Source organism: Triturus cristatus, chromosome 2_1 (genome assembly GCF_964204655.1).
Source record: "Triturus cristatus chromosome 2_1, aTriCri1.1, whole genome shotgun sequence".
In the NCBI taxonomy this organism is placed as follows: Eukaryota; Metazoa; Chordata; class Amphibia; order Caudata; family Salamandridae; genus Triturus; species Triturus cristatus.
In genome coordinates this window covers 95988382-96010081 of record NC_140581.1, presented here as the reverse complement: position 1 = coordinate 96010081, position 21700 = coordinate 95988382, and positions in this window count along the sequence as shown.

The following is a 21700-nucleotide window of genomic DNA, read 5'->3' as shown; positions in this document are numbered from 1 at the left end:
TTCAGTCTGTTTTTAAGGAATATGACACGTTACATAGCATGCTTTTTCTATGCATGCCATTACAACGTGGTCATTACAACAACTGCGTTGTTACATCGCATGGCATTACAACGCAAGTCGGAGCAACGACTTGCTGTATGGGGCACTGGATTTTGAAATAGTATAATTTACTTTTCCAACTCCAGTCTGTGCAACAGTAGGGAAGGTGTTGAATTTTAAATCCAACACCTTCTGACCCCTACAGCAAGTCATTGTTCCGACTTGCGTTGTAATGGCATGCGACGTAACAATGCGGTCATTGTAATGACCGCGTTGTAATGGCATGCGTTGTGTCGGATGCGAGGTAACCGTTACTGCTGGGTCTGGTATCCATCCGGGTCCTGATTCTGATGTCAGTCACCTGCGTGGAAGCATCGCTGTCCCACTGTAATATGAGTGCAAGGCTTGTACTTGAGCCCCCTGTGCGTTCAGAACCTCTCCCTGCCAGTATAGATGCCTTCAGATTCAGAAGTACCTTTTTAAAAGTATTTATATTGGTGAACACGTGTTGCATTCAAAATAGGTGTCATCAGAACACAATAATTTCACTTCCACAAGGTCCACACTGCAATGCGAGACCAAAAACATTAGAATGTGCTGTCAAAGCCCAGGTGCAGACCTGAATGTCATTAAAGTTTTGGTATTTGGATGGAGCGTGTTTAGTGCGTCCTTTCCCAATACCGAATTTGAATGGTATGTAAAATGTTTTGCGACCGAAGTGCAGACACAAAACATTAGCATTTTACCACAACCACCCAATCGCAAATGGGAAGGGGTCCCTGAGGGACTCCTGCCCCTTTGGGAATGGTCGAAAAAATATAATTTGACAGTTCGCAGTGGTCCCACAGACCACTGCCTACTCTTAAAAAATTAGAACAAAACTTTTTCTTTTTTGTTTGAAACACATTCCATTTTCCTTTAAGGAAGCAGGCTGCAATTTTAAAAAAAAGATTGCTTTGTTTAAAAGCAGTCACAGAATGGTGGTCTGCTGACCCCAGCAAGGCACCATCCCCTGTGATTTTTGCGATTCAGAACAAGTCGAAAAATTAGACCTACCATATTAATATTAATGAAGTTGGTCTATGTGTGACCCACTAGGAATCACAAAAAATGTAAAGCACGTTAGTACATTAATGTTTATATTTACCAAATAGCGAATCGCATAAAATCGGTATTTGGTAATTGCAAACACTAATGTTAATACATGTGGCCCTTAGCGTCCATCCTTTGCAATTCTAAATGTGGTCTTTCTTTTTTTTTTTATTTCAATACTTTTTGTTGAGATTTTGTCATAAAAACAAAAACAATACTAGCACATACAGAGCTAAACATTTAGTCATACAAAAACATAGAACATGCACAGAATCCGTGAACACTATATTCTACGGTACCCTCCGTTTCCTTCTATTTCTTTTATAGTCTGCCCTTCCCCTCTGTTCTAGTAAAGAGTCTAGTTTGTGTAGAGAAGAGATAGGGGCCTGAGCTGCGTTAAGTTTATAGGAGCATAGATAGAGAGAGAGAGCTTGGTAGTTTGTTCTGACAGCTATTAGGCTGGAGTAGCACCCGCTTTTTTCATGGGGGTTCGTATGGGCCTGTGTATTTGTCCATAGATGTCCACATCCCTCTGTTGGGTTGTCTCCACGGTGAGTCTTGTAGGGACAACGTATCCGCACCTCTAAGATATGTTACCCAGTTGAGCAACCCTTTGAACGATGCCTTGGATGTGTTCTTCCACTTAATTAGAATCATTTTAATCCCTGCAGTAAGCCCAAGATCGAGTAGATCGCTGTCTCTTTGTGATAGTGTTTCTGTTGTGATAGGGGTAGTTACCAGAGTTGCGAATTCTGGCTTAAGGGAGCACCCTAGCATGTCGGTTAGGAAAGTAAAGATTTTCTCCCAGTAAGTTTTAACTTTAGCGCAGTAGAAGATGAGGTGAGCTAGATCTTCCTTCTCGCCATTACAGTTCCGGCATAGGTCATTTGTGTTTATTCCTAGTTTCGCTAGGCGAGAAGGGGTCCAGTGTAGTTTATGTGAGATCCAGAATTTTGTCTGACCCAGTACCGGAGTTACTTTACTGTGTGTGGGGGAGGACCATAACGATTGGCTTTCTTTCTCGTTTAGGGTGTTACCTCGCTGTGACTCCCAGTAAGTTTGTGTTTTGGCGTTGGGTCTTGAAGTGTTAGGGCACAGGAGTCTATACATGTGTGACACTTGGTGGCCCGTTTTGTTAATGCTGGACATAAATTGGAAGACTGAGGGTATGGCATTGGACAGTCTCGCTCTGGACACTGCCGCCTTGATTTTTAGGAAGTTGTATAGTTCGATATCCGGTAGGTTGCGTTTGTCTTTAAGCGAGCTGAAAGTGATGGGCCTTCCTTCCTCCTCTAGCTGAATAGGGAGGGATATTCCTGTATTCACTCATGTTTCCATATAGAGTGTTTTGCATTTGTATTTTATTTTGTTATTTGACCATATTGATTCCCACCTCGAGTTTGTTAATCTGTGTTCTAACTTCTGATCAACCTTCAATAGGGCGTTTCTGGTGTTTGTAAGTATAGTGTTCGATAGAGTGTTGTGTCTGTTGGTTGTTAGAAGAGCTATTGGCTCTTTCTACTTTCAGCCACGCCGGTGTATACCACTTGGTCTGGTAAAATCCAGTAGCTGCCCTGTTTTGCTAGGAAGGCCGTTTGGAAAGTCCTGAAGTCCGCCAGATTTAAACCCCCCAGAATTTTCGTCAGTCTTAATTTCTTAAGACTCATTCTTGGTTTTTTGTCTCACCAGATAAAAGTATTTAATATCTTGTCTATTTTGCGATGGAAATCTACAGTGAGGATCAAAGGGAGCATGTTAATGAGGTAATTGATCATGGGTGTGACCATCATTTTGATTGTTTCAATCCTCCCCCACCTTGTGATAAATTTTGGTGACCATGCCTCAAGTAGTATTTTTATCCTGTTCAAAAGCATCTTCTCATTGTGTTCTAGCGTGTTTTTCAGATCTTTGTCAAAATAGATGCCGAGGTATTTGATGAACCCATTTTGCCAAATGAGGCCCGAGTCTCCCAATATGTCTCTAGTTGTATGTCTGTTGAGGGGTTTACATTCCGACTTATCTCTGTTGAGTTTATAGCCAAAGTGGGCCGAATATCTGTTTATGGAGTCCATAAGGGCCATGAAGGAGGTTTCAGGGCTTTTAGTAACAACAAGAATATCGTCCGCATATGCCGCTAGTTTCGTTGTGGTGTCCTTGATGGCAAAACCCTTCACCCTCTTGTTGAACTCAATGTCCCTGATCAGTGGTTCAAGTGCAAGTAGGAATAGTGAGGGGGATAGTGGGCATCCTTGTCTTGTGCCTCTGTGGAGACTAAAAGGTTCGAAGATGGCCCCATTTACCACTATGCGGGCAGATGGTTTATCATATAGTGCCATAACTTTCTTTATGAACGCACTAGATTGAAACTCCGCAAGCAGCGTTCTAGAAAATGCCATGATACCCTGTCGAAAGCCTTCTCTGCGTCGAGTGCTATAGCCACTGCTGGATTGACTTGCTTGGCTGATCTGTCGATAATGTGACAAAGGAGTCTGGTATTGTCATGTGACATGCGTGATTTGAGGAAGCCCACTTGTGTGTTCCTTATAAGTTTTGGGAGTAACCCATTAAGTCTCACTGCTAGGATTTTTGTGGATATCTTGCAATCCACGTTAATCAGGGATATCGGCCTGTAATTTTGTGGGAAATTAGTGTTTTTGCCCTCTTTGGGTATGACTATGATGTTTGCCTCAGCCATTGTTTGAGAGATCGACCCGTCCCTTCGCAGTGGTTGAAAACTTTTTTTAATATTGGCTGTAGTGATGTGATAAATGTTTTATAGAAGATGGCTGTATAGCCATCAGTTTCAGGAGCCTATTAGTTTTAAGAGACTTAACTGCCATTTCTATTTCTGTTATGCTGATCTCTTTCTCCAAACTGAGTGCGTCCTCCGGTGTTATTTTTGGGAGATTTAAGCTGTTAAGGTATTCTAAACTGCCCTTTTCGTCTAATGTTTGGTCCTTATTATAGAGCTCCTGGCAAAAGTCACTAAATGTGTGAAGAATTTCTTTATGTTTTGTGTGTGTGACGTTATGGGGGTCTGTGATCGCTGAGATGGTGTGTTGCCTCTGTTTGTGTTTTAAATAGGATGCTAGAATTTTCCCCGCTTTGTTGGCTTCGCACAGGTTAATCGCCTTGTATTTGTTTACCCACAGGCCTGCTCTCTCGCTTAGAATTCTATTGTATTCGTATTTCTTTCTTGCAAGATCTGTAAGGACCCCCACATTCTTTGTGTCTGAAATGTGTGAAGATTCTAGTTGTTGAATATGGAGTTCAAGTTGGTTTAACTGGGCCTTGGTGCTTTTGTTCATCCTGCCTTTGATGTCCATGATCATACCTCTAATTGTGGTTTTAGTGCGTCCCAAATGATTTTGGGGTCCGCCTCGGCTGTGTCGTTAAAATTAATGTATTCCTTTATGGCTTGTTCTATTCTGGTTCTATTACTTTGCTCTTTTAAGACATCGCTGTTAAATCTCCATCTACGGGGGTGGTCCTCATTGTGGCGGCCGTTTAGAAGTAGGCTGATACAGGAATTGTCTGAAATTGTTCTCGTGGCTATGTCCGTATGCTCTATTAGGTGGCTGTGTGAGCCAGATATCAGTATGTAGTCAATTCTGCTATATGAGTTGTGTGGGTTTGAATAGAAGGTGTAATCTCTCGTGTCGGGATGTTGAAGTCTCCAGGTGTCTATCAGGTTGTACTTGGTACATACATTTCTAAGTACTTTATGCCCCCCTGGAGGTAGTGTGTGGCAATGCGATTGTCTGTCTAAGGTGTAGTCCAATGCCATATTAAAATTGCCTGCTAGCACTGTTAGCTCATTTTGTGGGAGTGCTTCCATCCTCTCTGACACGTTATCCCAGAAGATGGCCTCGTCCGCGTTTGGGCCATATATATTAAGTAGATGACATTTTTCGTCTCCCCTTTTGAGGTGTGTCAATAGGATTCTTCCCTCTAGATCGGATTTATGGTCTTCTATGCTTATTTTGGAGTTTCTATTTATTAGTGTAATCACTCCACGTTTCTTCCCTACTGCCTGGGAGCACGCCATTCGCCCTGTCCATCCTTCCCTAAAGCGTTCTGCATCATCTTGTGATAGCCTGGTTTCTTGGAGGAGAAATACATCCGCTTTTGTTTTAGCTAAATAGTCAAGAACTTTCGTCCTTTTGACTGGGTGGTTAAGGCCTTTGACATTCAGGGACACAATCTTCAGATTGGATGAGAGAGATGGTGTCTTATTTTGTGTAGGGGTCATTATGTGAGGCTAAGCTGTGGTTGTAGTTTTCGGACTCTGCTCCCTTTCGATATGGTAGTACTCACGTTGGTTCTTAGTGTTTCGTGGGTATTTTCCCTGACTCAGGTCTCTCTCTGTAAATATGTTCGATTTTGCCCATGCTCCTTTCGATTCAACAATGTGCATGAATTTGAGGGTGGGGAGATTTGGAGACAAGAGGGTACATGATGCAGAAGTTACATTCCAATCCTCCCTCCCACCCCCCACGTCCTGTTTCTTGAATTTCAGACATGTGAAAGCAACGCTCCTTCTCCCCTTCCCTGGGCTATTATTTCCACAGTGCATCTATTCTTTTCCTCCCAAATTACTTGCATCTTATTTGCTCTGATTGCATCCTATTTAGACTGGAGGTCACATAACATTGATTTTAAGAAAAGGATATTATTGATCTAGTGTTCGCTTAATTCGCTTCGATTCTGCATGTCTTCGATGCTGGATTCGGTGATTGTTCTTTCCAGGTGCCCCGCCGTTCTCAGTACGTAGTCTTTTCTGAAGGTCGGTCCCAGGTATTGGTTCTTGAGGTAGTCGAGTGGCTAGAATTAATGGTTTAAGTGAGGTAGATTTTGAGGGTGAGGTAGATGATTGTACATATGATAGTGTCCGTGGTCGTGAGGTGAAAAATGGCTTCACACGCTGTCCCCTAGTTCTGGTGAGGCTCTTCTCTTGTTCGCATTAGCTTGCGATAGCTCCATATCTTGTGTTGATGGTCTCCGCAGATAGTTGGATAGATCGTTGGGATTTTTGAAGATGTGCACTCTGCCCCTGTCTGTGATTTTGAATTTCGTAGAACCTATGAAAGAGAAGAGGATGTTTTTCCTTCCTCAGTTTTTCCCTTTGTACAAGAAATCGTTTTTTTATGTCTACTGTGTGTTTCGAATAGTCCTGGGTTAGAATTATTTTTTGACCATTCCACATCAAATTCTGCTTTTTCCTGGCCAATACAAAAATGGCTTCCGTGTGTTGGAGTCTTAGTGGTTTGCATTTTATGGGGCGCGGTCCAGCCATATTTCTCGGTCTATATGCCGAAACTCTGTAGGCTATGTCTAGTTCAAGAGGCATATCGAACTTCAGGTTGGTGAGTTTAGGGATCAAATCTTGCAGGAAGGCCATGCATGATCCGTTTTTCTCTTCTTCTCCTTCGGCGATTCCTAGAATCCTGATGTTGCCTCTTCTATTTCGATCGTCCATCTCAGCTGTTTGTTTTACAAGTATTGTTGTTGTTTTTGAAAGTTCCTGCAGATTCTCACTCTTATTTTTGTTTGCTTGTTGTGTGAGCTTCCCCTCATTACCAGCCATTGCAGCTCTTCCCCTCTTCTCCTGTTGTAGGGTGAGCCTGCTTCTAGCTTTCTGCTCAATGGTTGAGTTTCTTAAATGTCTTCTTTGTTGATAATTGACTTTAGATTCATCGGCTCTCTGTCTTAGGGTCGTAAGTTGTTGTTGTTCTATGAGTGGCGAATATGGCCAGTTGGACTATGTATGTAGACAGAATGTCAAGTGTGGACCTTACATCGCAGGTCTGGATTTAATAGCGTATTTTGGTTTTACTATTGAGCTAGTTATTCCTCGTTGTGCACCCCACTAAGTTTTGTCTTCTTTCAATTATTCTTTTGTGTATGTTCCTCTTTAATTGGCATTCTTTTGACTGACTGGTGCAAGTGGCAGTTTGCGGAGCGGATTGGGTTATTCGGCTATGTGGCTATGGTCCCCAGAGAGAAGAAGCTGCACCATTCTTGGGAGCGTTAGTTTGAGCTTTCCGAATTAGGATTTCGCCGTACCCCGTGCGTTGTGCTGGTTGAGCGCGTTGTCCCCAGTTCGGCTTTGTTGCTGTTTACAGTGCGGCCCTAAGATGGCGGCGCCCTGCCGATAGTTTCAGTTTCCCTCCGGGAACGCTGGAGTATTAGGCGTGCCCCCTGCTCTTCCACTGGACTATGGAATGCAATATTGTTCCGGTTTGCAGAATCCGACCCCCTTATCCTCTTCTCATACCCGCCGCTTGAGCAAGATTTTCATTGTTTTCCGAGCCTATTGCATCTTAGTTGTTTTTGTTCTCCCCAAAATGGCGGACCCCCGCAGCCAAGTCAGTTTCGGTTTCTCAACAGATATTTTAACGGAGAGTTTGTTTGTTTCTATATCAGTGCTGACACTACTGCGGTATCACGTGAAGTATTCCTCCACACTGACCTTACTTGAACGGATATGCTTCGGAGCTCACCATGTGCACGGTTGAGTGTGGGTCTTCCTCATCGGGGTTGGATCATCTTGTGATCACCGTGTTTGGTCCTTTTATCCTCTCCGACTAGGGTCTCTCCCTGGGATTTTCTCCTCCTTCGTTGTTTGCTCGGTTGAGTCTAGCGGCACTGCCGTCACTCTGCTAGTTCCGTGGTCTTATGGTGCCCCAGTTTTTCTTTCTCTTACAGCACAGTTAAGCCCACTGGACTATGTGGGGCTTCCTTGTTTTGGTTTACAGTACCCGGCCCTTCTATGCGTGAGGCATCATCTTCCCACACCTGTCGTCTAGACAAGGATCGTTGTTATCCGAACCTATCGCATCGTGGTTATTATTGCTCTCCCCAAAATGGCGGCCCCCAGCAGTTAAGTTAGTTTCGGTTGCTCACCCGTTATTTTAACGGAGACTTCGTTATCTCTATATCAGTTCTGTAGCTTCTGCGATATCACATGAAGTTTTCCTCCACGCTGGCCTTACCTGAATGGGTATGCTGCAGGGCTCACCGTGTGCGTGGCTGAGTGTGGGTCTTTTTCTTCGGGTGTTGTTCAGCTTGCGGCCAGCATCTTTGATCCTTTTCTCTTCTCCGAACAGGGTCTTTTCTTTCTGGGATTTTCTCCTCCCTCCTTGCTTGTTCGGCTGGGCAAAGCGATGCTGCCGCCTCTCTGCTAGGAACGGCGTTTTCTGGTGCCCCCGTTTTTCTGTCTCTCACAATGCATTAAATTCCACTGGTCTATGTGAGGCTTAATTGTTTTGATTTGCGGTATCAGGCCCCTTTGTACTTGAGGCGTCCTCTTCCCACATCCACCGTCTGAAAGCAAGGCTTATCGTTGTTTACCGAACTTATCGCATCATACTTGTTTTGTTCTCTCCAAGATGGCGGCCCCCAGCAGTCAAGTTAGTTTCGGTTGATCGCCCGATATTTTAACGGAAACTTCGTTGTCTCTATATCAGTACTATAACTTCTGCGATATCACATGATGTTTCTTCCACTCTGATCCTACTTGAAAAGGTATGCTGCTGGGCTCACCATGTGCGTGGCTGAGTGTGGATCTTTCTCCTCGGGGGTAGTTCAGCTTGTGACCACCATCTTTGATCTTTTTTTCTTCTCCGACCAGGGTGTTTCCTTTTCTGGGGTTTTCCTCTCTTTCTTTGCCTGTTTGGTTGGGCCAAGCGATGCTGCCGCCTCTCTGCTCACTCCAGCGTTTTCTGGGGCCCCCGTTTTCTCTGCACATTTAATTCCATTGGTCTATGTGAGGCTTAATTGTTTTGATTTGCGGTATAAGCCCCCTTATACTTGAGGCGTCCTCTTCCCACATCCACCGTCTGAAAACAAGGCTTTTCGTTGTTTACCGAACTTATCGCATCATACTTGTTTTTGTTCTCCCCAAAATGGCGGGCCCCAGCAGTCAAGTTAGTTTCGGTTTCTCGCCAGATATTTTAACGGAAACTTCGTTGTCTCTATATCAGTGCTATAACTTCTGCGATATCACATGAAGTTTCTTCTACTCTGATCTTACTTGAAAGGGTATGCTGCTGGACTCACCATGTGCGTGGCTGAGTGTGGGTCTTTCTCCTCATGGGTAGTTCAGCTTGCAACCACCATCTTGATCTTTCTCTCTTCTCCGACCAGGGTGTTTCCTTTCTGGGGTTTTCCTCTCTTTCTTTGCCTGTTCGGTTGAGCCAAGCGGTGCTGCTGACTCTGCTAGTTCCGTTGTCTTCTGGTGTTTCCGTTTATCTTTTTCTCTCAGCACACTTAAGTTATTTTGTAATGCTCGCTCCCTGGGAAGACGTAGCTACGGAGTCAGGCGTCTGTGCCCATTGCTGTCCAAGCCACGCCCCCAAATGTGGTCTTTCAAGCCCCAGAATACAAATCGATGTTGGATAAAAGTCCAGGACTGGCTGAAGGTGTCACACATGCCATGGGGTCAAGTTGGGTTGAGATCTGCATTTTTCCTGTCACAATAGTTGTTCAGATTTATTTTGACATTTTGCCTGCTAATGGTTTTTTGAAAGGTCATAGAAGTTTCAGTTGTCACTGTGACCCCTAAGCCACTGCCATTTTTGATAATATAAGTGAATGCTACTGTGTGTCTTCCCATTAATACAACGATATAATTTTGATGCTGAAGTTTGTTGCCAGCAGTTTTGTGATGCTCTGCAAAATATGGTGCTTTTATAATACTTTTGTATCTTGCTGTAAAAGCTGCCTACCCGTTGTACTAAGTAGATTTAATTAACTTGTATGAAGTTGGTGAGAACAGCTTGTGACTCTGTCGACAGCGATGGGAACGCGAAGAGCTCAAAAGTTCAAAACAAACAGCTTGAAAGACAACATATTTGAAAATTTAAATATGAAAACCTTTAATTTAAAAGCACAAAAGTGAAAGAACAAATCTTAAATCAGAAAAAAATAGAATGTTAATTCACAATAGTAAAATTACATTACATTGAAGTGGGCTCATATTGTGCTATTTTAAATTTATGAATGCTAGTGCTACTCTTCTGGATGAACTTTGTTTTTACTTCGTTTTTCAGAAGTCCAAGTTTAAGGCCTATTTCTGTAATCGTTGGTGAGTTTAATCGGAGTGCAGAAGCCAGCAATTCTTCTTGAGTAATTATTTTGGAAATCAGCAAGGCATTGCACTTTCTGCGTTCCAAATTTTGTCTGATCGTATAGGCCTGAGTAAAACCCCTAATACTTGCTTTGCAAGCATCCCATACCATGCTGCATACAGCTGAATCCATATTAATATCTATAAATTCTATAAGGTGCAATTTAAGCAGTGTCACATACTGTAAGTCCGAAATCAAGTGTCTAGGAAAAGAGAATGGTCTAGGCAAGGTCCTAGTGTATGGTGTAGTAATTATAAGAATTATTGCGTTGTGATCCGAAGAGATTCGGGGGCATAAAACCATGGTGCTGATCTTTAGTAAGTTATCGCTTATTAGTGCCATATCCAATCTTGAGCACAGTTCATGGGGTGCTGAATAATATGTGTAACCCGGTAATTTTGGGTATAAGTATCGCCAAGCGTCTTTAATGTTATGGATACGACATAGGTCAAAAATAGATGACCTAGTTTTGCGCATCCTTTGAAAACTACCGGACCTAGTTGTATCTATTTTATAATCCATAATACAATTGAAGTCCCCCATAATAATAAGTTCTCCCTCCCAATCCAAAAGTTTAATATTCAACTGATCGAAAATCATCGGTTCATCTGTGTTAGAGCCGTACACCACGCATAAGACATATTTATGGTTCTCAAAACGGAGCTGAGCTATCGCCCATCTACCGTCCTTATCGCAAAGGGTCTGTAGTGTTTCAGTCCTGAAACGTTTATGCTTGAGAATGGCCACTCCTCTAATGGAATTTCCGAGGCTAGAACAAATCACAATATCATAACCCAATTGGTTAAGTAATTTCTTATCCTTCCCAGCAATATGTGTCTCAGAAAGGAGAGCGATATGAGGATTATGTAATTTTAGTTCTTCTGTAATTAGAGATCTCTTGTTTCTACTGTTCAGCCCCGCTACGTTCCAAGCTAAACACTTTATTTCATACGTTTGTAAAAAGTAAGAACCTTAGACCCAACTCAGATAACCTGATATATTTCCTATTGCTTATGCATATAAGCGAAAGAAAGAGAGAAAATAAAACGAATATGACCTCACAAAATTCTCCCCCGTCAGCCTGTGAACAGTTTTACTGAATTTTTCCCACCCCCCAACCCCCCCTCCCTTCTCCCCCCTGGCTCATGCCCCAGCCGGGGAAGAACCACCCTTGAGTAACGGCTGCCCCTGGAAAGGCAGCGCACGTAGAAGGTCACCTTAAGAGGCCCCATCCATCCCTCCCTCTATTTAGGAAAAAAAAAGAAAAAAAAAGGAGAAAAAAACCCTTAATGGGCGCATTTTCATATTCTCAATAGTCAAAAGAGCCCAGAGACTTAACCAATGTTTCTAAGTAGACAGTCCGACAAGCACCTTATTTGTACATAATGAGACCCCTCACCGGCCAGTGGTTTTAAGAGGCAAAGCCTTGCAATTATGAGTTATATTTAAACACATCTTGGTTAAAGCCGAGGCTTCAAATTATTTTTCAGTCTGGCTCTTGCCCACATTAGTACTAGAAATATACGCTTCAGCTGCCTTGACATCATTAAAGAAGTGAATACGTCCATTTTTAATGACCTTGAGGCGGGCGGGTTCCTGTAAAAACGCCTGACCCCCACTAGATTTAATAGGATCAATCAATTTGCGAAGCATCCAGCGTCTATCCATTGTTTCTTTGCTTAAATCGGAGCGAGCGAAGATTGAAAATTCCCCTATAACTATAGGGGAATTAGGGTGTGCTCTCTGCCAGACTGCTTGACGAAGTAAAAAATTACCCCAAAAAAACCAAAAAAGGACGTGGAAACTGGTTTTCCCTATTTCTCATAACCAAAGGCAGACGATGAGCACGCTGGATTTGTGAGTCCCAGTCCCAGTCTGCCAGGTCTGGGAAAGCTTTCTGAAGCAGCCCCACTAAGTAAGCCCTGGGATCAGAGCCCTCAGACCCTTCTGGTATCCCGAAAAGTCTCAAATTGGAGCGTCTTTGTCGGTTTTCCAAATCTTCAACCTTTAGTTGAAGCGCTGACAGCTGAATATCATGTTTGTCGACTACAGCAGTCGTTTTTGTATTTGTCTCCTCAATCTCAACCACCCGTTGTTGAAGTCCAGCGATATCCTGCGAGACCCACCCCAATTTAGAGGTAAGTTCTTGCAGCAAAAATTGCATTTTGCTATTGTCTTCCCTCAGTTGAAGGTAGTGTTCCTGGGCTTCAGCCCGTTGATCGTTCAGAATCTGAAGTATTATATCTACTGAGGAGAGATCAATCATTTCTTGCCCTTGTCCTTTTTTAATGATACGTAGATGTTTCGTTTGATGGGTTAGAGAAAGTATCGCTGCAATGGTAGGGCTCTCAGTGGGAGGGGGGGAGGCATGGCATATTGATGGAGTAGCTATGATTGCATTGGATTGTAGATTTTCGCCTACCCGCGCTAAAAGATCGCCCATATGTTCTTAGGTCAGAAGCAGTTCTCGATCAGTTAACCCGTCCGATGACAGGTTAAGTAGAGCAGTTAAGGCACTGTTTTCCTGTGTGGTAGGACTACCGGCAGAATAGAGTGTTTCTATAGTAGGTAGAGGCTCTGCATATTCTAAAGAATCTATAGGGCTTGCTCCTGATAATCTCAGCGTCATGTTTTTAACTAGACCTTTTGCTTCGATCCATTTTCTTAAAGGACTTTTGTCTGAATGAGTCTTCTTTAAGTTTTGAATGTTATTTGTGATGGGCCGATTTGATATGACGACAGCCTTGCCTCCTCTTTTGGCCCTAGACTTGCCTTTAAGTTTGCGTCCTCTACCTGCGCGTGATTTTGCCTTGCTGTCCATGTAAAAATCCTTCTCTCGCCTCTCCCCCACCTCATCCTCTGTTCCAGTCCCAGCATCCAAGTCCTCAAAGGAATCTTGCTCGATGGATTCGATGGATTCGACAAGGTCAGTATGTTCCATAAGCTCCGTAGCCTCGGTGGGCTCAGTGACTACCACATGTCCCGCTGGCAACCCTCCTCTCCCAGAGACATGCACATCCGCCTCACAAGCCCCGGCGTTCTGCAGCACCCGTTGAGCGCCTCCAACCGGCTCAGCAGCCAAAAGTAAATCCGATGTCCCGGTACGTGCCCCCCCGGCTGAGACCTGCACAACTGTGCATGAGCCGGGGCACGGAACCTCAGCTGCCTCCGCCGTTGTAGCAGTGGTTTGCTCTCCAGCCTGTGTCCGCTCCGTCAAGGAGCAAATAGAAATTGCATCAGACGCCACCGTAGTATTATAGGTAGGCGGTTTTGGTTGTTTAGCCCCCTGTGTATTGCATATTTTAACCTTGCCCGAATGGATCTCCTTAGAGGCGGGGGGAACTTTCACAGGAGTAGCTTCTGTGACATAAGAGAGGCTATCTGTTTCCCCCCTAACTGGCACTCCCTCTCTTGCCAAAGTTTTACCCATCGTCTTAATATTATTTCTGCCAGAGCTCTTGGATTATGAGCCTGCAAGTAAAGTAGGTGGTCTCAGTACCTGTTTGCCAATGTTTCCTCGCTCCTGCAGCAGTGACTCGGTTGACGATGACAACGGTGGCAATGGCAATAGCAGTGGAAGTGCTTCGTTTTCCGTCCTCTCATTTTCCGCGGCAGAGCGTCCATCGTTCGTTTGCGCGAAAATTCCATCGGCTCCAGCCGGAGCGATTAGGGGTAACACAGCTGTTACCGCTGCTGCCGCTCGTACCGTTGGAGCTGAGGGGGCCGCGGCTCCTGTTGTTTGCTTGCTGTTCCGCGTCATTCGAGGCGGATTTTTTGGAGACATTCTCCTTAGCCGCCAGGTATGAGAGATAGAATGAGAAAAGGCACGGAGGTTGAGGCTAAACCAACCGATCTAAGAGCTCCCGCGCAGTCCTTGTATCGTCTGCCGAAAAAGCCAAGCGGTGTCCGGGAGCTTTAACATCGAGAAGAGCTGTCGCATCTGAGTTCGGCTTCTTTTTTTCCTTGCTTAAGAAATCTCGTAGTCTTCCTGAGATTCAAACGATCCGGTTAAGGCCTCTCCACCGCAAACATTTTCTCCGAGGGAGGGAAAGAGAAGAGCCTCCAGGTGAGCTACTCAGCACAGACCCCTACTCCGCCATCTTGGATCCAACCGCCTTGGGATAAAATTGGTAAAATTTTGGCCTATAAAGTCGCTGAGGACAGAGCTCGCACTCTGATCACAAGTATCCGGGGGGACGACAATAAAATTTACAATCAGCCATTAGACATAATTTGCCGATTATTATAGAAAATTATACACCCCAGAAAGTATACCTAATCTAGATATAATTCGGGATTATGTGGATAAACACATAACAAACTTGCAGGTCATCTCAGGAACGGACTCACTGTCTGATAACATAACCATGGCAGAATTACATCAGGCTATATCCCTACTACCCGTAGGGAAAGCGGCGGGGGAGGATTCAATACTTTTGGAGATATATAAAGTGTGTCTAGCCGAATTGGAATCTCTGCTTTTGAAGGTATTGCAATTTGTTGGGCTCAACGGAAAAGCTCCCAAATCTTGGAATCGGGCGAAAATAATTTTTTTCTTAAAGAAAGACAAACCAAAGGAGGAGAGAGGGTCATACCGACCCATATCTTTGATAAACACTGACGCAAAAATATTTGCAAAAATTCTGGCATCAAGATTGTCTCCTATTTTGCTCAAAATCATTAATCCACAGCAACACGGGTACATAACCGGGAGAGCCACTACAATGCATGTAAATATGGCTATTACGGCATTTGTTGTAGCAGAGATAGAGTCAACCCCACTCGGCATGATCTTTTTAGATGCTGAGAAGGCTTTTGACCGAGTGGGGTGGGACTATCTCTGGTGTGTCTTGTCTAAAATGGGGTTTGGGGGGCAATTTTTGCGGGGCATACAGGCTCTGTATGATAATCCAACGGCCTGTACCTGTTATGGGGGCCTGACCTCTCCAGATTTTTCAATATTACGTGGCACCCGTCAGGGATGCCCTCTATCACCTCTTTTATTTGCCCTTTCATTGGAACCTTTTTTTGTTTGCTCTTCAGTCCCAAACCCAAATCGTACCTTTTAGGTCCGGCTCACAAGTGCTAAAAATAACAGCATATGCCGATGACATCGCGGTCTACTCACAAGATATTGTGGAGGCATTACAAGGTATTGTCTCTGAGGCCGGTAAATTTGGGAGCGTCTCTGGGTATAAACTCAACCTACAAAAGACCCAGGTTATTGCTAACTATACTCCAGTCTCGGTGGTTCCCGAGATCTGCAAAAGTGCTACATATTTAGGCGTTAAATTAACGGCCAAAATTCAGGAAATCAATAATATAAATTACAACGAATTAACCAAATCTACTATTCTACTATTAAAAAAATGGCATAGACTACCCTTGAACTTAATTGGAAGAATTAATCTAATTAAGATGAAGATATTGCCTAAATTTGTGTATCTATTTCGATCCATTCCATTGGCTTTAAACAATATGTTTTTTAAACAATTAGACGGCGCACTTAGTAGATTTATTTGGGGCTATAAAAAAGCGAGAAGGTCGTTGAATCTTTTGAAAAACAATACGAATATGGGAGGGCTTAACTTTCCTGATTTTAAGTTGTATTTTTGGTCTGCTTTTGTTTTGCGTATTCGTTCTTTACTAAACAGAGGAGGAGCACTTTTCTTTCACTCTTTTATGTTAAAACATGACTCAAATATGTTTTTGCTACGAGCTAACGACCCTAACTACTTCAAAAGAGTCAAATTTAAGACTGCTAGAGACCTAATAAAGATTTGGGGCAACATATTAACCTTCTGTAAAACTACTTTTTTCCACTCAAAGCTGCTGCTGTGGGGCAACCCGGGTCTTCCGGGAATCTTTAACGACAACATTGCTCATAGCTGGTCTAGGTTAGGTATTAGTGTCTTAGGGGATCTATATGGCACGCATGGGTTCTTAGACTTTAACACTCCTAAATTGTTATATGATCTTCCCGAAACTACGAGGTACAAACATTTACAGATGCACGACTATTTGATTAACAAAAAACAACTTCTGGAGGTCTCAGATAGCGATATATGGACCTGCCTATATTCTTTAAAAAACAAATCAGTAATAAGTGACACCTACAGCCTCCTAATTAGTTTGAAATCAAACGATTGTTCTAAACTAGCTGATAAGTGGGGTAGGCTATTAGGCTCAAATATCACATCGAGAGAGATAGAGTGTTCCCTGTCAAATATTAATAAGCGGGTACGTTCATCTAGTTTAAGGCTTCAACAGTTCAGAACGAGTTGTATGCTATACTATACGCCCAAAATAATCTCTAAATGGTCCTCTAATAATTCCTATAGCGATCGAACAAAATGCCCTAAATGCTCTGCCGAGGCCGCTGATCTGGTACATATGTTGTTCTCCTGTCCTACTCTTAAGGCCTTTTGGGGGGACATCCAGAAGGTCCTAAAAGTCAAGTTTATTCAGCTACCCTCATTCACTGCTGCCTCGGTTTTGTTAGATATCTATCCTATTTCCTTCCCACAGGCCGCCCTGGCCTCAATTCTTATGTCCTGTGCTAAATTAACCTTGGCCAGAGCTTGGACCTGTTCTGATTCACCCACGGTATGGGATTGGTGGGCATTGGTAACTGAGATTCACTTGATGGAGTTAGCATTAGCAAACATAAGAGGGATACGTTCTTTGAGCAAACATGAAAAGAATTGGGGAACCTTTATGGAATAACGCGGCTCCTTTCATCTGTTTAGTACTGTTAAACACTCCCCCTCCCCTTTTCCTTTTTTTTTTGTTTTTTTTTATTATAAACCCGTTTCCATAGCTCTGTATTCTGGTCCTGTGTTGAAAGATTGCCACAATCCATGATATATATATATATATATTTTATGTCTGCAAATACATGTATTAATGTATGCTTTACTTGTCAGCCTGTTTACAAATAAAAACGTAAAAAAAAAAAAAATACATTGAAGTGGGCTGGAATTAAAAATAAAAGGGGATGGTTCGCCCCGGTGCTTCAGACACCCACCAATCAGCACTTGCTTTCGGCCAGGTGTGCCGGGCTGACAGGAGCACTGTGCCCTGCTTCTCCTTATGCTGCTGCCCTGAAGGATGCTTGTCACCTCCGCCCTCATCTTTTCTTTCATTCCCTGGTTCTTTCGAAGTCTGCATTACAGTAATCCATCGAAAGGGGTGCTGTGGCCAGCTGGCTCTTTCCCCATGTCCTGATGAAGTTACTTCTTTAGTGGTTCTGTAGGGGTCCCATCATGCTTTATTGCCCATTTAGGTTTTTTTGGACTAGTTTTAACTTAATTATTCACTTAGACAAGTGAAATCCTTTTGCAAGCATTGCCTTTTGCTTGATGTTTGAAGTTAAGCCAAAAACCTAGTACCTAAATCTACTCTTGAAACTGTTGGGTTCCAGCTTTCTTTTTTCGGGGTGTTCCTTTTTATTAAAGATTTGTAGCTAACATTATTCCAAATGATAAAAATGATAGCGATTGAGGCCCAGACCATGATCGATACACCTTTGTCATAAATCAATAGCATGTTGAGTGGAACATTGGATCAGTAAATCCGTGAAATCAAGAGGCTTACTGGCCGACAACAACACATCTTTCTACTAGAGATGCGAGAAAGGTTTTGGGAAACAGAAGAGAAGTTAACATAAAAAAGAAGGTAAAAGGAAAGATAGAAGGTAACATAAAAAGAGAAGTGTGGGAGGGAAGACAGAAGGTAACAAAATAGAGATGGTAGGAGGGAAGACAGAAGGTAACATAAAAAGAGAAGTGTAGGAGGGAAGACAGAAGGTAACATAAAAAGAGACGGTAACATAAAAAGAGACGGTAGGAGGGAAGACAGAAGGTAACATAAAAAGAGACGGTAGGAGGGAAGACCGAAGGTAACATAAACAGGGAGAAGGATAATGAGAATTAAATATACTACCACAGATCATGACGCGATTGAGAATACGTGTTCTCAGAATCAACGCAGTGGTGTGACATCAACAGTGCGAGCAAGCATGGGCGGTTCTAAAGCTCAGCTTGAGAGTAGCAATGAGAAAATCAATTTCTAATTAAACAATATATGTTAAGGCTAGGACCATGTCTATTATTTTCAAGGTAAATCATGAACCTTGGGTTACATTACCCATGTCCAGGCAATGTACTCTGATTTCAACCATGGGACATGACCTTTGGCTTTAGAATGTGTCAGTATAGGGTATAATGTAGCAATATCAACGTCACCAAGCAGGCTATATCAGTCTTATCTAATGCTGCGCAGAAAGAGCTGGCTCCATATCTGATGAAATATATCGAGTTTGTCATTTATTGTGAATACTGTGAGCTTAGCAAGCAAATTCTGTTAGCCATTCATCACACATCGGGACTGTCATTTGTCGCCGGTGGCGAAGAACGCATACCCTGGTTGTCGCCAGAGATGTCATGGACATCTAGGTGTGTGAGGATCTAAATTTGAGAAATCTATTAAATTGTGAGATAACGAAAGGTGTGCTGAAGGCATAATCGGTAAGGCATGTACTTTGTTCGTTCCAGTCTCACTGCCCAGTGATATGCGCTTAGCATGGGCAGTGTCAAAAGAGGTGGGTAATGTCAGTGTTGTGCCTTGCATCTCCTGCATGAGCTGTTAGGTAACAAACATGCAGTTTGTGGTTTAGTTGTTGGCCAGTACCAACAGAAATATAAAAGTGGAGTCTGGGGTAACAGCTCATTCTGTTGTGGGCTTCCATCAGCTCTGCCCAGTCAGCCTCCAAGTACTCTCAGTTCCAGATGGTTTGCCATCTCAACCTCATATGCATTCCTGTTGGCTTGGAGGTCAATGTATCGATCAATAACCTGCAAGCGCCAGAGCAAGTCCCCTTGTGTGAACAAATGTCTTAAGATACATATGATGGGCGATGTTGGGAGTTCTATGGGTGTCGGGTCAAGTCTACTGTGGAGGCAGCTTCATAATTGTCTATAGTGCCAGGATCTGTATCCATCAGAACTTATTTGTCTTGGATATCGCAAACGTCTCTGAATTGATTATTATAGAGGAGTCGGTCTATAGTTTGTATACTCTTACTCTCACATTTCTTGCCTGCAATCGTGTTTGTCATCAATCTGCAATTAGATGTGTCCCTGTAGGGTGGAGGACGGGGGGGTGGGAGGGGGAATTTGACATATGTAACAAGCATTGGCAACACTTTTATCTCTCAAATGGGATGCCTGGGTGGATGGCGGGAGGAGTGCTCTAACAGTGATGTTTGGTTTTCCTAAAAGTTTGCATTAGAACAGATGAGAAGAAGGGGCAGAGTGTACCTCCATTTGCTGCTGGATTTGCTAATATCAAGCAATTCATTGCAGCTGGAGATTCAGGGAAGTGTTGCCCATTTGCAGCGGCAATTCTAGGAGACAATTAAAGATTATTGTATGGTAGAGTACAGAAATCAACTGACTTGGCCATTTAAAAAAATTGAGAAAAAAACTGTGGCACTATGCTTTCAACCAAAGCCATTCCATAGTTTCATACATTTTCAGGTAAAATGTTATCACTTTGAGCATCGAAATGAACAATTTTCAAGCTTTCAATCTTGATTTGGCCTTGGTGTCATGGCCGCAGATCTTTGGTGTGTGGATGTCGTGGCCAATCCCTCCCTTTCCCTATTACGTGTCAACCTACCCTGCTGGTGAGATATCAAAGGCGGTCAAGAGGACCCAGGCTTGGGGAAACAGAGGTTAGGAGAGAGAAGGAAACACAGGCTCCTGCAGGCAGGTTGTTGGAATATACAGACTGGATTACCCACAGCACAGGGCCTCGGATCACAACCAAGAGTGGACCAAGTCTCCACCAGTAGATATGCTGTAAGTACTTCATGGGTGTACCGGGAGTCCCGTTCAAGAACCCGAACAAGGCTGGAAAGTCAATACAGCACTGGTAAAGAAGGGGTCTGTTAGCAGGACCTGAACTGACATACAGAGGTTAAAGCGCAGGAAACATGGAATCCAAGGGGACCAAGGGAACCGTATAGAGAGAAACAAATAGGGAGAGGGGAGAGCTAAAGAAGGGGACACACTGCAGACAGCTTGCCCCTGTATATATGTCTGGTCTTGTGTACTCTGTCTCTCACTGACAACTCAGAAGGGATACCTTCGGGGAACATCTTACTGCGGCTGTAGCTGTGTGTGCGACTCTAGGAGTTGTATTTCTGGTGGTGTAATTCTGTATCCTCCATTGTCTCTGTGGTCTCTTATACCATAATTTATCTGGTGACCTGACACTTTGAGCTTTCTGAAGTCTTCTCCTGGATTCAGGAACATGGGTCATTGGCTGACTATAGAAAACTCTCTTCAGCAACCTGTAGAGTAACCCTACTCAGATCTACCAAACTAGTGCATATCAGTAGGATTTGGACATTCAGTGAGTGGTTTCTCAAATTCTTGCACAGGGAGTAGACATTAGTGGTCTCATCACAAGTGCCTATCTACATTTTGTCACACTGCACTTATAGGCAGGTTCACGTAATTCTAATTGCCACCATCTCCTATGGTCAAATAGTCAAGTGAACAGAGGTAAAGGCTGATGACAACTACACCCAAAGATGGAATACAGCAAGTCTCCATCTTATTGTACTGCAGAGTACCTGAATCTTCTATCTATTACTATACCAAGTACACCAACGATCAGTCACAATGCAGAGTACCCCGGCTACAATCGGACCTCAGTACAGAGCACTTAAACACACTGTCCAATCTCAGTGCAGAGTATTCCAAGGCACTTTCCTATCTTAGAAGAGTACCAGAGGGTCAGTAATATTTTAAGACAGAATACTACAAAGCTTTATCACTTTGTAGGGTACCACAAGCCTACACCTTACTTCAGTACATGATACTCAAAAGCTGCACTCAAGACAATTCTTGTTTGATTTTTTGATGAATTTGTTTTTATTTAAATAAGAAATCAGCACGGTCACACAGCAGCACTCATGGTAGAAGACCAATGCTAAAACGTTTACCACAATACCCCTGATATTACTAAAGGCCCTCTTCTTGCACCCTTCCTGACCCCACCACCTGTCCCATATCTTATGATATTTACTTCGGCAGCCCTGTGCTTTGTAGACTGTACAAACGTCCATCTCCCACGTCCATCCAACCACTTCAGGGGGTCAGATACAATCCACTGTCGAGCTATGTCTTGCTTGGCAACCAATAAGCCGATCGCTGTCAGACGTCCAGCCCCAGGAGTGTCTGCTTCTTCTCGTTCAATATCCGGGACAGTATGTGCAGGGTCAGGGGTCAAGGAATATCCCACTATCTCACCCAGCCTATAATAAACAGCAGGCACAGGATAAATTTAAGGCACCTCCAGATCATATAGAAGAAGTCACTTGTTGCTCACTACAACATGGACAAGAGAGATCACTATGCCTTTCCTAT